The sequence below is a fragment of the Dreissena polymorpha genome, chromosome 2, assembly GCF_020536995.1.
Source record: "Dreissena polymorpha isolate Duluth1 chromosome 2, UMN_Dpol_1.0, whole genome shotgun sequence".
NCBI lineage: Eukaryota > Metazoa > Mollusca > Bivalvia > Myida > Dreissenidae > Dreissena > Dreissena polymorpha.
In genome coordinates, this window is record NC_068356.1 from 142,241,371 (window position 1) to 142,254,749 (window position 13,379).

Sequence of the window (13,379 nt, forward strand, 5' to 3'; positions counted from 1 at the left end):
TGTTAGCATTGTCAAACCACACATTAGTGTGAGTAAATAAAAAATATACTACGGGAGAGCACTTCATATGTGTCCTCATATGCCTTGTTATGAGTATCTTTCTTCATTATCGAAATATATCGTATGTTTATATTTGATTTAAACGCAGTTTTCTTTCGTCACATTTAAATCACACCCCAATAGCGCCGTCATGCGAAAATGGGTCTTATGCGTTTCGGCAAGCGTTTGTTAAACCAAACATGTGCTCTTGCGCAGTCAGGTCATAGGCGACGCTGTTCGCTTTAAAATCACTCAATATGTTATGTTTCTCCTTACCAGAAGGAGGGATAGCTGAGTGGGCTATTTGTATGATGGGCGCATATGGAATAAGACCCATTTTCGCATGACGAGGGTCATTACAAATCTCATTGCGAATTGAAAATCCCACATTTAAAAACAATGCTTTTTAATACAAAATTGAATTCAAAATAGCAAACTTGTTAATAATGGCAGCCTATCGACGCATTAAGGAATGATTTCCAGACGTGCTGACCAAGTACGGCAAACATTGTGGTATGATAATTAAACGATTTTCTCTTATCGTGACACTATACTATTTCGCTAATGATTGTTTTCTCATCTTGAAGGCGAAATTGAAATTCTGCGAGATGGATTGTAACGCGTAATTGTAACAGGGCCACAATTTGTGTCGTTTGAGCATACAGAGAGTAGTCCGGAATTCCTTACACTGAACAGTGCTACATCCTTTGAATTGAGCACATACGCAGTGATGTAGCAAAAATTCAGAGGTTGTATCTCGAATCAGCTTATTAAATATTCGAAAATATTCATGCGTGTCTGTTGGCGTTATGTTAAAGTCACTAAGATGAAAACTGAAACAGCTTCGCCTAAAAGCGCATTAGTGCTCTATACCTATGTTTATGTTAGCGTTGTTGACACCGTGTGAACTGCTCGGGTAACAAGTAAAGCATAAACAGCAATGTTTATATACTTTTATTCCTCCATATACAAGATACGAAGATTATTGTATATTTTGAATTTGTATATGGTGTCAAAAATCAAAAGTTTTGTACACGGAACTTTCATTATGAATTTATATTCTTGGTGAGATAGTCATTTGATATTAGAAAAAATATTCCTTTAATATGATGGTGACTGCAAATTTTCTTTATATTAAGTTCTCATTACCATTTTCATCATACTTTCTTTGCTTTCAGAACTTCCAAAAAAGCATGCTGTTTTTATTTTGTCTTAGTTATTTCTATGAAATAATAAGGATGATAAAAAGTGCACACAAAACTCGACCCGTGCGCTATGACACACACTTTTTAAAGTTGAATGGCGTGTGTTCATTTCAAACTTGCGATTGATTTTGAAAAATGAATTGCGTGTTAAATTATGCAATAGCGAACATCTTCAGTGCCTTCAGCGCTTTGATTTAATATTGTGCTGATCAAAGAAAATATGTTATGTTATATAAATAACGGAGTACAGCTAGATTACCATAACTACTTATCTGTTATGAACGCCGCTCTCTAAATGCATTGGAATACTTATGACCGATATGGAAGATGCAATATAATTTTGTGTTATTACTTACTTCAATATTTTATGTACTATTTTTAAAATAAAAACCATAAATTATGAAAAAAACAACATATGAATTATTGCAACCGATTCGGAAATAAAATGTGAATATCTCACATATATAAGAACAATACAAAACGTATACTTTTTAACTGTATTTGAAAAATTAAACACGAGAATTATTATCAGGAGAGAAATTCGTTAGTATTAGAAGTATTATTGGTATTCGCCATTCGCAAACAGTGATGTATGTAGTCTTCATAGGCTGCATTTATGTTGATGTTTGTGTATATGGTAATGAAAAGTATTACTATAATCAAACAAGTTGGTAAACTTACACATTGGAGAAAGTAAATTTAACTAAGATTAAAAAAGAGGCCTTTTAAATAAAGTAGTGTGAAACTTATTTTTCTAAAATTGTATGTGTAGAAAAGCCTAAAAGACAAAACATTTTGTCAATATTGCACTCATAACATTTCTACATTGGGTTGGGTTAGACCATGCTCAAACAGTTAATCGAATACGCTTATCTACTGTAAACGTGCAAATTATCTAATTCAAATGACAAACTCGGCTAACGAGCTTAGCCTATGATAAATAAAATAGGATGATATGTATTCGTTGATAATGGAAATGGTTAACTATATAGAAACAATATCGTAGAGAACACGTGTACATGCCTAGCTTCTTTATAGTATCGTTTTTAAATGGAGATTCCAATATCCAGCAGCGTAACTCAATCTTTCCATGCCGTTATTGTTGTTTTCTTGTTAGCAACAATTATGTATATAAGCTAATATTTATCTTTAATAAATATGTTTTTAAATTAATGTGTAATTTGATTTGTTAAGTTTGTATTGGTTATAAAACGTAGGTTAAATTTAGAGATTTCAAAAATAGTTTTGAATGATAATAACATACATTATTTGTATCAAATTTTAATGACTAACGTTATGTTTGATATTTAATATAATGCATTCGTTAAATTGCTTTGTTGACATTTACTGTTTTTATTTTCGGTTTAATTATTTATTGATTGGTGAAATACGTTCAATAAATTAGAAATATTTATATATTATGTTGACATCGACAGGAATACATTTAAATATAGACGTTACTGTGCACATGCCAACGCAAAAAGAAAAGTCTATACGTATCAAGGAAAAGATAAGGAAGCATTGACACTTTTTCTGCGCGAAAAATGTGTTTTTAAGATTTATATGATTTGTTCATAATTGATAAATGATACCTCTCAACCAAGTAGAAATCGTATCAAACGCGATTCCTTAGCAATGTACATGATCATATAGAGACCTGCCATGCCAACTGTATTATAAGACTGGGTCGGTATTCATAAAGTTTTGAATTTGATTTGTTAAGTTTGTATTGGTTATAAAACGTAGGTTAAATTTAGAGATTTCAAAAATAGTTTTGAATGATAATTGCATACATTATTTGTATCAAATTTTAATGACTAACGTTATGTTTGATATTTAATATAATGCATTCGTTAAATTGCTTTGTTGACATTTACTTATTTATTTTCGGTTTAATTATTTATTGATTGGTGAAATACGTTCAATAAATTAGAAATATTTATATATTATGTTGACATCGACAGGAATACATTTAAATATAGAAGTTACTGTGCACAATATTAAGATTTTAAGATTTATATGATTTGTTCATAATTGATAAATGATACCTCTCATTAAGTAGAAATCGTATCAAACGCGATTCTTAAGCAATGTACATGATCATATAGAGACCTGCCGTGCCAACTGTATTATAAGACTGGGTCGGTATTCATAAAGCACCTAAGGCTTAAGGAGAAAATTTCCTTAGTTATCAAACAATTTGAAAAGGTAGGGCTTAACTTTCATTTTCATAAAGAACCTTAGGTTATTACTTAGGTAAGATTTCACCTTAAATCTAAGGCAAACTTATTCGATTTCGTCTGTGCGACAATTCGTATTATTTTACCTCACTTTTACTCACAATGCTTAACTCCAATAGGCCATCGTGACATAGAAATACTGTCAGACCCAGCGGGAATACATTTACTGTCCAAAATATGCTGTATCCCGCTGCCATAGAAATCACGTGCCATCAGCGGGAAAAAAAATTACTGACAAAAAAAAACTGTATCTCGCTGCCTTAGCAATCACGTGCGGAATGTTCGAAAATTATACTGTCCCATTCGCGCATGCGCAGTACGCAGTTTTGCGTGTCCGTTGCATTTGGATAATTAAAATATCGATTGCAGCTGAAACTGTGCGGTAGAATAGATTAATGCCATTATTTAAGCTTTGACAGGAGTCAAAAAGAAAATCAATTTAGTATAAACGACACGCTTACCTCAAAGGCAACTTTAATCCAATGCTAATAACAATAAAGTTACAACGATTTACACTTCCAGTGTGTGTTCTTAAGGTGTTATGCATGACAAACACACAATCCGAAATACGTTTTGGATTCGTTCGATGCTTTAAACAAATATTTTACTGTTAAAAAAACCACCACGTCCATATTGTTGTCCCAAAATGTTTCGTCACCGAAATGACGTCACACAAGTACGTCATTAATTTTGTAATCAAGTGATGAAAATAAAATACGGAAAGCTGGTTCTGTAATATATTTTCAAAGAAATATTTGACGAATTAACAAAATTGATGGGATAAATTGATTACTAGGTCGGTGCCGAATAAAGCGAAGTTCATTTTGCTCTGCCCGTAAATCTGAACCACTCAACATATAAATGATTGTTCATTGCTGAAATTAAATTATATTATTGAATATTAAAATTGTTCATGGTTCATATAAATTGTTCATGTTTGAATAGTTTATTCGGTATAATAAAATAAATATTACATGTCTGACAGGGTGACAGTAAATTTGTCAACTTTCGGAAAAATACTGTCAACCTTGGCTTCGCCTCGGTTGACAGTATTTCCTAAAGTTGACAAATTTACTTTTACCCTGTCAGATATGTAATATTTATATATTATTATACCTCACTTTTATTGACAATGCTAAACTCACATAGGCCATCGTGTCATAGAAATACTGTCAGACCCAGCGGGAATAAATTTACTGTCCAAAATATACTGTATCCCGCTGCCATAGCAATCACGTGCCACCAGCGGGAAAAAAATTACTGTACAAAAAATACTGTATCCCGTTGCCTTAGCAACCACGTGCGGACTGTTCGAAAATTATACTGTCCCATTCGCGCATGCGCAGTACGCAGTTTTGCCTTTCCGCTGTAAACATACGACAACATGGCAAGTAAACGTTTTTCAACGATAAGCGAGGAAGTTTTGAAGGCATTGGATCGTGACAAGGACTCTAAAAACACTAAACGTGTAGTTAAACATGGTATGAACGTGTACGACGAATATCTTCGTTCAAATTACATGGATCTTAGTGATCTCGTGGAAAATCCAGCGGAACTTCACAACCAGTTATTGGGTTACGCTTTTTCTATGCACCTGTACGTCAGAAAAACGGCGAGGAACTAAAGAATAAAACTTTGGACAGTCTGAAGTAGGGAATATCCAAGCATCTCTTAAGCACGTATAAAATTAATTTGAAAGACCAGCAATTTTCGTCAAGTAATGAAGCCTACAAGTCAAAAGTTAAGCTGCTTAAGCAAAGTAGACATGGGAGTGTCGACCACAAACCTGTAATATCCGACAGCGATCTGGAAAAATTAAGTGGCAACAGTGTACCGTTTAATATTAACATATTAACACTCAATGTGGTTTTCAAAACAGGATGTGGTTTAACTTAATGCACTTCCTTCTGAGGAGAGGTCAAGAGAATTTAGGGTCGATGACGATTCAACCGGGAGAAAGTTTATACACCAGGTCATCGCATAATCAACACAAAATCACGGGTAGGTTCAATTAAAAAAATATATATTATGCCAACCTTTCAAATGGTAGTAATTTTACTAAAAGCTGGCAGTTACTGCAAAGAATTATAACTATAAAATATGGCTGTTAATTTGTTTGACAGAGGGAAAAAAACATGAATGACATGGAATTTTAGTGGTGAAACCACCTGGGTGAAACCGCATAATCTTTAAGCAAAAATATCTATTTTCGGTTTCAGGCAATTTTAAATGTCAGACCAATGTTTTCAATTAAATGAATTCATCTTTTTAGGATTGACGATACGCCTGATGATACCACAGGAGAAGGAAAGATCTACGAGCAGCCTGGCAGTACGTTTTGTCCAGTCCAATACTTTGAGAAGTACCTATCTAAACTGAACCCTAAACTCAAAACATTATGGCAAAGACCGTTAGAATCATTTCAAGAGGCCAGTGACATTTGGTATTGTGCTGCATCATTAGGAAAAAATACTTTGACTGTGTTAGCCAGTGAACTTTTATTTTTGTTATCAAAATATAAATAGTTATTCATTGCTGAAATTAACTACAATTATTGAATCTTAAAATTGTTCATGGTTCTTATAAATTGTTCATGTTTGAAAAGTTTGTTCGTTATAATAAAATAAATATTACATGTCTGACAGGGTGACTCCTGTCAGACATGTAATATTTATTATATTATACCGAACAAGTGATAATAAATTGACTGTGTTAACCTTCATATCCTCCTTGCTTATCGTTGAAAAACGTTTGCTGGCAATATTGCTTGCCATTTTGTCGTCTGTTTACAACGTCATAAATTGCGTAATCAAGTGATAAGAAATTGACTGTGTTAACCAGTGTACTTTTATTTTTGTTATTAAAATATAAATGGTTATTCATTGCTGTATTTAAATACAATAATTGAATATTTAAATTGTTCATGGTTCTTATAAATTGTTCATGTTTTAAAAGTTTGTTCGGTATAATAAAATACATATTACATGTCTGACAGTGTTACAGTAAATTTGTCAACTTTCGGAAAAATACTGTCAACCTCGGCTTCGCCTTGGTTGACAGTATTTCCTCAACAGGGCTTGCACTAAGAAATAAATTTTGGAAGTCCTGACTTCCTGCCCTTTACCTATGGAAGTCCCACTCAAAAATGTTGGAAGTCCAAACATCTTTAATGTTGATGTTAATGGAATGTCAACTGCGTAAATGATCACAAACTCTTCCCATCCATTTTGGGTCACTTTAATTCTGTGAAAGTAATTAGATATATCATACAACAAGGCGGAGACTACCCAAGGCTTTAAAAATAGGGAGAAGTTTGGAAAATCAGGGTATAAGTTTGTGCAAACAATATCGACTTAAAAGACAAAACATGTTAATTTCAAAACTTTTATTATTTCTATCATTTTACTATGTTCATTCTAAAAACAATAAATTCTCATTAAAATCTACTTAATCATAACACATTTAAGTCATTCAACACATTTAAGTAATTTGAGATATGTGCGGTTGCACCTTTTCATCACATATTTATTGTCATTTTATTATCCTCATCCCTATGACTGCATTTGCAACAAAACACAATCTTAATGAATGGTAATGATGGAGCATCTAGTATATCAATTACTGTTTATCCGAATACTATACATGTCCGAAATATGTACACTTAATAAATGCCTTACCAGTTTAACTTTAAAAATCCAAACTTTCCATGTTGGTATCTGGTTTAACAAACCTTATCAAATGTTTGTTAAATCCATTTAATGTTTTCTCCATTATTGAACCAACATTACTTGTAATTTGAATCGCCAGCTTTGAACTGAACGCGGGTTGAATGTTACAATAGGTCAGCCATTTGCAATGTCGAAGGTCATGACGTTGCAATGTAATTCTACTCGGATAATTTATATCTAATCCAGGAAATGTGTTTTCTGAATGTTTCTGACTAGTAAAATGACTTGTTAGTATAGAAAATGAACTGTGATTCCAGTTTATATAAGATGGTTATTACTCGTAATTATCGGTGGATTAACAAACTGAGAAAACTCGCGGGACCTAATACGGTAGTGAATCTATGTAATTAATTAAACTTTTACCAGTTTTGTTTTTCTTTAATTATTTTTGCCGTCTTTCTTTTACCGTGCCGTCTGCCCAAAACCAGCAGTTATCTCCTAATCATTAGACAACATACGGCACGCGCAAAGAGACACGAGTGTGTTGTTAAAGCAACCAATATTAAGGGACTGCTTTGTAACGGTCAATTTGCGATCCGCGCGGGGGGGGGGGGGGGGTGGCCCTCAAGTTGACAAATTTACTGTCACCCATGTAATATTTATATACTATTTGAATAGCCGCTTCTCCGAGATCTATAATTAGGTAGCAAAATGGCGGACAATTGTTTAAGCGTTGTAATCAAATTGAACGGGTTTTACTATTATTAATGGTAGGTAATTGATACAAAAAGGATATATATGTGAGGTTTACAGATTCGGTATGTATCGAAACAGTTGCCACATCATTTCTGTATCGTTAACATACTTTTCTCGTCGACCTTGTTTTCAACAACAATACAAATTGGAAAAACCAGGAAATAGACGCAAACGATTGTCAATCAAAATGGCAAAACAGAGGGCGGCGAATTTTTCAATGCAAGAAAATGTCATACTTGCTCAGATTATGGGTGAACCATATAGCGACTCAGGCTTGTCGAGGTACAACTACGACAAGCATCGTTTAAACAGCAGTAAGTGAAAATGATAATTGTGGTGTACAGTATGTTTTCAAAGTGACAGTTGATATCCCCCAAAATAGAAATAAGCATTAATTAACCCATTTATGCCTAGTGTACTCTCCCATCCTTCTTAATTGGATCAATTCATTTCCAAAATTTGGGATGTCTAGTATATTTATTTCTAAATTTAATATGATAATAGGTGCTACCTAATTTACGGGCAAAAACTTATTTGATTTTTGTAAAAGATAACACGGGTAATATATGTCTGCACATTATCATGCAACAAAACATTCAATTTCTTTACAAAACAATATGTAATTTAGCAAAGCAATAAAATATAATTTGTTTTAATCTTAAACAAGTTTATGAAGCTATGCTTTATGTATAGTAACCCCTTGTACTGTTTTCAAACTCTTAAACATGTATTTCTTTTTTTGTTTACTTTTAAAAACAATGTTAGAATTAAAAAAAAACAAAAAAATCTCGCGAAACTGTGTTTTATTGATGTTTTCCATATGCAGGGATGCCATTTATGTTTTAGGGCGAGAATATTTCTAAAACGATTTTATTTAACTTAAGCATAAAAAAGAAAGAAGCCGTACTTCATTATTTTGGTCCCATGTCTAAATCATCGACATCGTAAATGTATCCCATGCCAGGGTTTTTTTGGGTTGTGGGGGAAGGGGCCTTTAGCCCTTATGTGGGGGAAATTTTACGCGGGATTTTCCACTTTGGGGAAAAATTGTGCGCCTGGGAATTTTCGCGGCGTTTCCCTTTTTGGGGGATTTGTTTACTTACTCTCTCATTATTGCAATACATGTGTACATGTTTGCACTATATTCTTTGTTTTATTCATAATTTATTACGTTTTGCAAGATTAAATTGAAATAGAATTGAGATATTATAATCATGAGACACATCTTTCTATTAAAAAAAAGGGGGAAAAACAGCCTAGTTTGGTGGGGGAAGACGCCGATATTTAGCGTCTGTTATATAAGGTAAAAAACCCCTGCCTGCATATGTAAATGAAAAACTTTTTGTACTTAATTAATGTTAATAAACATATAAATGCAACAATGCTTGCGGGAGTGTTTGCATCTATCTTGAAAGAAGTGCATAGACCTCATTCACTGCGCAAAATTACACAGACCAGAAATATCACCTTTGGCTTTGGACACAATACTCTGTGCATATCTTCCGCATTGTTAGAGCTTATGTCATGAAATGTGGTAAACTTATTGTATTTTTCTGAATCCTCAGGAATTAACAGTTGGTAAAAACTATCGCTTATGGGATACACAGATACATTACTAGGTTGGTGCTAAGGAGAAAATACTAGTAGCAAAAATTTAGATTTATGATGAAGACCCACATCATAAGCTTAACGCTAAATATATGAGTGTACCTGTCACTTTATGTGTGAGACAAAAAATAAACAACAGCATACTTATTATCACGAATTTACTGTTATCAACAAGAATTGTTTTACCAGTTAATAATTTACCAAACCATATTTAAATAAAATATAATCAAATATTTTTCACCTGAATTTAACTTCATTATTTCGTTTATTTTCATTTCATTTAATTCATTTTCATGTTTTGAAAGTAAAGATATTCAGTCATTATGGAATGTGGCATTAAACATATAGACAGCATCTGCGTTTTGCATGTGAATGAGGCAGTTTCCACATGAATATGATTATAAAATAACAACCCGATTATTAAACTGCATGTACATCCCAATTGATTAAAGTCAAGTTTTTGTATGTTCAAGCTCATAAACAAAATAACACATTCAGTATGTTCATTTATACCCTTATCTTCTCGCCCTTGTTTCTGTGCACTCAACACATATAGTATTAGACACACTGTTATGAGTTTGCATATATTCGGATAAGTTCCTACCACGCGTTTGTTAGTTCAAAAACACGCTCAGTCATGGCACTAAATGTCAATGAGTTGACTTCATCAAAGATGTAGAACCAAAAAAATACTCTTCTCATCCAGTACGCCTTCTATGAAGAAATAATAACAAGCAGTCATCAAATAAAATGAATACCGTATCCTACATTTTCGCTTAATTCTTATATGGTCTAAGGTGTGTCAAATGAATTTTTAGCCAAGGATTATTAATTATAGGTATAAGTTCAAGTTGCTTTGTAATAAAAATATTGCAAAGTGTGCTACTGGCACTGCATTATGCACATTTATATTTAAGCAAAAATTAACATTGATTTATATAATAAACAAGAAATCTGATACTTAAAAACCACTTAGTAGATATTGTTTAATGTACAATGTATTACTCAAAGTCATCATCACACAATGAGATAACACAATGGTCTCTAAACAGAGTTTGCTTTTCAATTGTGGCATACATTTTCAATCTCCACGCAGAGTTGTCGTTCCATGCTCTCACATACAATCTCTGCCATCACAAGAAAATCCTACCAGATTTGGTAGGATTTTTGTTGTTGTTGTTTAAGTATTATATTATTAAAAGTAGTATCATGTTCTTTTATATTTTGTAAATAGTGTTTAAGTTTAGGTTCATAAGAAAAAATAAATTACCTAAATCAAGAATAAAATAAAAATAACAACGGTAAAACTATTGTACTACATGCCTTGGCTATCATCACGTGGTTGGTTATGAATGCAGAGATTTGATCCAGCTATGCTGGTTCCAGTCAAATCTCTGCGCGCAGGTTGATACATTTTATGAAATAATACTAGTAATAGAAATACAGAAAAAAACGTCTAGAGCTGCCTGGGAACTATCATTTTTAATATCAACAATTCATTTGACATGCCTGATTGCAAATTGTTAATTTCAGTATTCTTTCACATTGTTTTCACACCTGATATTTGTTATGCTGTATATTCTTTTTGCTTACAGACATACAGAGTCTCTTCACAATAATTGCAGTTTCTCAACAGACCACTAATATTGAACATTACAGAGTCACAATTGCTAATGTTTCAGTCTCGGTCAAGCTTTATAGGTCCAGAATCGCTTCGTTGTTGAGTACAAAGCACACAGTCAGTTTTGCTCAGCAGAATGCTGCATGGAATGTGTGAAGTCCAGCATTTGACAGAGCAGCTTCTAAAAGAAAATCAAAGAGAATCCATAAAATGTACATATGAATTAGTATATTTCCAATGTGTATGTAAGCACAGTTTGATTTTTTACAGTTTGAAACAGTTTGGTACGAAAATGATCGAGTATGAGTCGGAGATGCAATATTGTTTACAATCACAACGTAACTTAATACATCACAAAAGAAAGGGTCTTTAGAATAATCACGTAGAATATACTCAAGAAATAACTCCAAAACTTAATAAAATGATAACTTTTATGTTCCAGTAGTTTGACTGAATAATCGGCGAAATTTTGTATCCTCGACTAACAGAGCGACTCTGGTCCCTGGCCGTCTTTACCTTATATGGTAATCATAACCATATATGTCACAACACAAACATCTATAAATAAACGTTATGAATGAGTGTAATATGACCATATATGAAGAAAGCGTAATCAAATAACGTGCGAGGGGTACCGAATGGAGAAACAAGAAAAAACATCGTTGGAATAATCTCTCCTTTTGATTGCACACGAGCTTTCAAACGGTTGAGATCCGGTATTGTATACGTTTGTGACATTGTTTTGAGATCAAGAAGTCATTTCGGCGCTTATATATTTCAGTTTTGTTTTTGAACTTGCAATAGCTATCTTTTAATTGTGATTTGGTGTATTTCGACGTTGTAAAGTGTATAATTCAAAGTGGCATTCATTTTCGCGACCTAGTCCTAGTAACTCGGTGTGAGTGAACGAAGGATTTGTGTTTACTTTTCACCTTAAGTTCAACTGTGCGTTTTATTACCCATTTTGTGATCTATTAAATTTTAAAAACACGTGCTTCGCGCATTTGGACACTTACAGTGTGTTTTACACTAGTGCAATAATTGACACGTTTGATGTGTTTATAGTGACTGTGATATTTGCATTGATTGAACACTTACCAGTGGATTGCAATTTTGAGTGACACTTTAATACTAATTATTAAAAAACAGGTGCTTCGCGCATTTGGATACATTCAGTGTGTTACACACAAGTGCAATAATTGACACTTTTATCATGTTCATAGTGATATTTGCACTGAACACTGACCAGTGTATTGCAATTTTGACACTTATTGATTATTGAAAACTAGTGCTTTTTAACTTGTGTGACCTTTATTTTTATTAAAGCGTGATTGATCTGTTTTGTTTATATTCTTTTTGTGTAGTTAGATACACATAAGACAAGTTTAGTCGTCCTTATTAGTCTTGTTGCAATAGTATTGTTAAGGTAGTATTTGGGTTGTTAAGACTTGTCTTTTTATAATTAGTAAATTTATTACGCAGGCTCTTTTGAACAGGATGCAGTGTTGTGTCAGGAAGCATTTTCCTTTTATTTTTTCAGGTGCCCAAGACAGGAGAAAAGTGAACAGTATTGCTGGGGACTCCAATGCTCATCGGATTAAGGATATTCTTCCTGACGATATAGCTGTCAAATGGCTGCCAATCTCTGATGAGAATATGTAATGACAATGGTATAGCACAGTAATTACAGTTTCAGGTTTGTTTCTATTAATGGTATCACATGTACACATTCTTCTAAACGTTAAAACAAAATGATTAATGAAATAAACAAAAGGTTACCGTTTAAACGGTATCCATATGTCAGTTATAAAAGCGTCATTGACATCGCATTTCCAAACTGAAACTAATGATTATTTCCAGAAGTTATATTCAGATCATTACCCATTTGGGCAATGACGTCATATTAAAACCAACTGTTCTTGCCGTTGTTGAGTCATTGGGTACACATTTTCTACTTACATGCCGTAGTATTTTATAACAAAGACAAATAAATATTGATCCCACATTTCTTCAATAAGACTACACCTGTGTAAATTTTTTATTGTTTTCTACCTAACAAGATGTACATAAAAACGAGTATCTGTTTATTAAATTAATAATGAATGCGGATGAATAAATGTCGGAAAAAATGTCCTCATGCACGTTGTGCTGACGCGCGTCAAATGTTCAAGACAATTCGGGGAATGATCATGCAACAAATAGCTGGAAAATTTTCCCGAGCACTTTGTGCCGACGTGTGTCA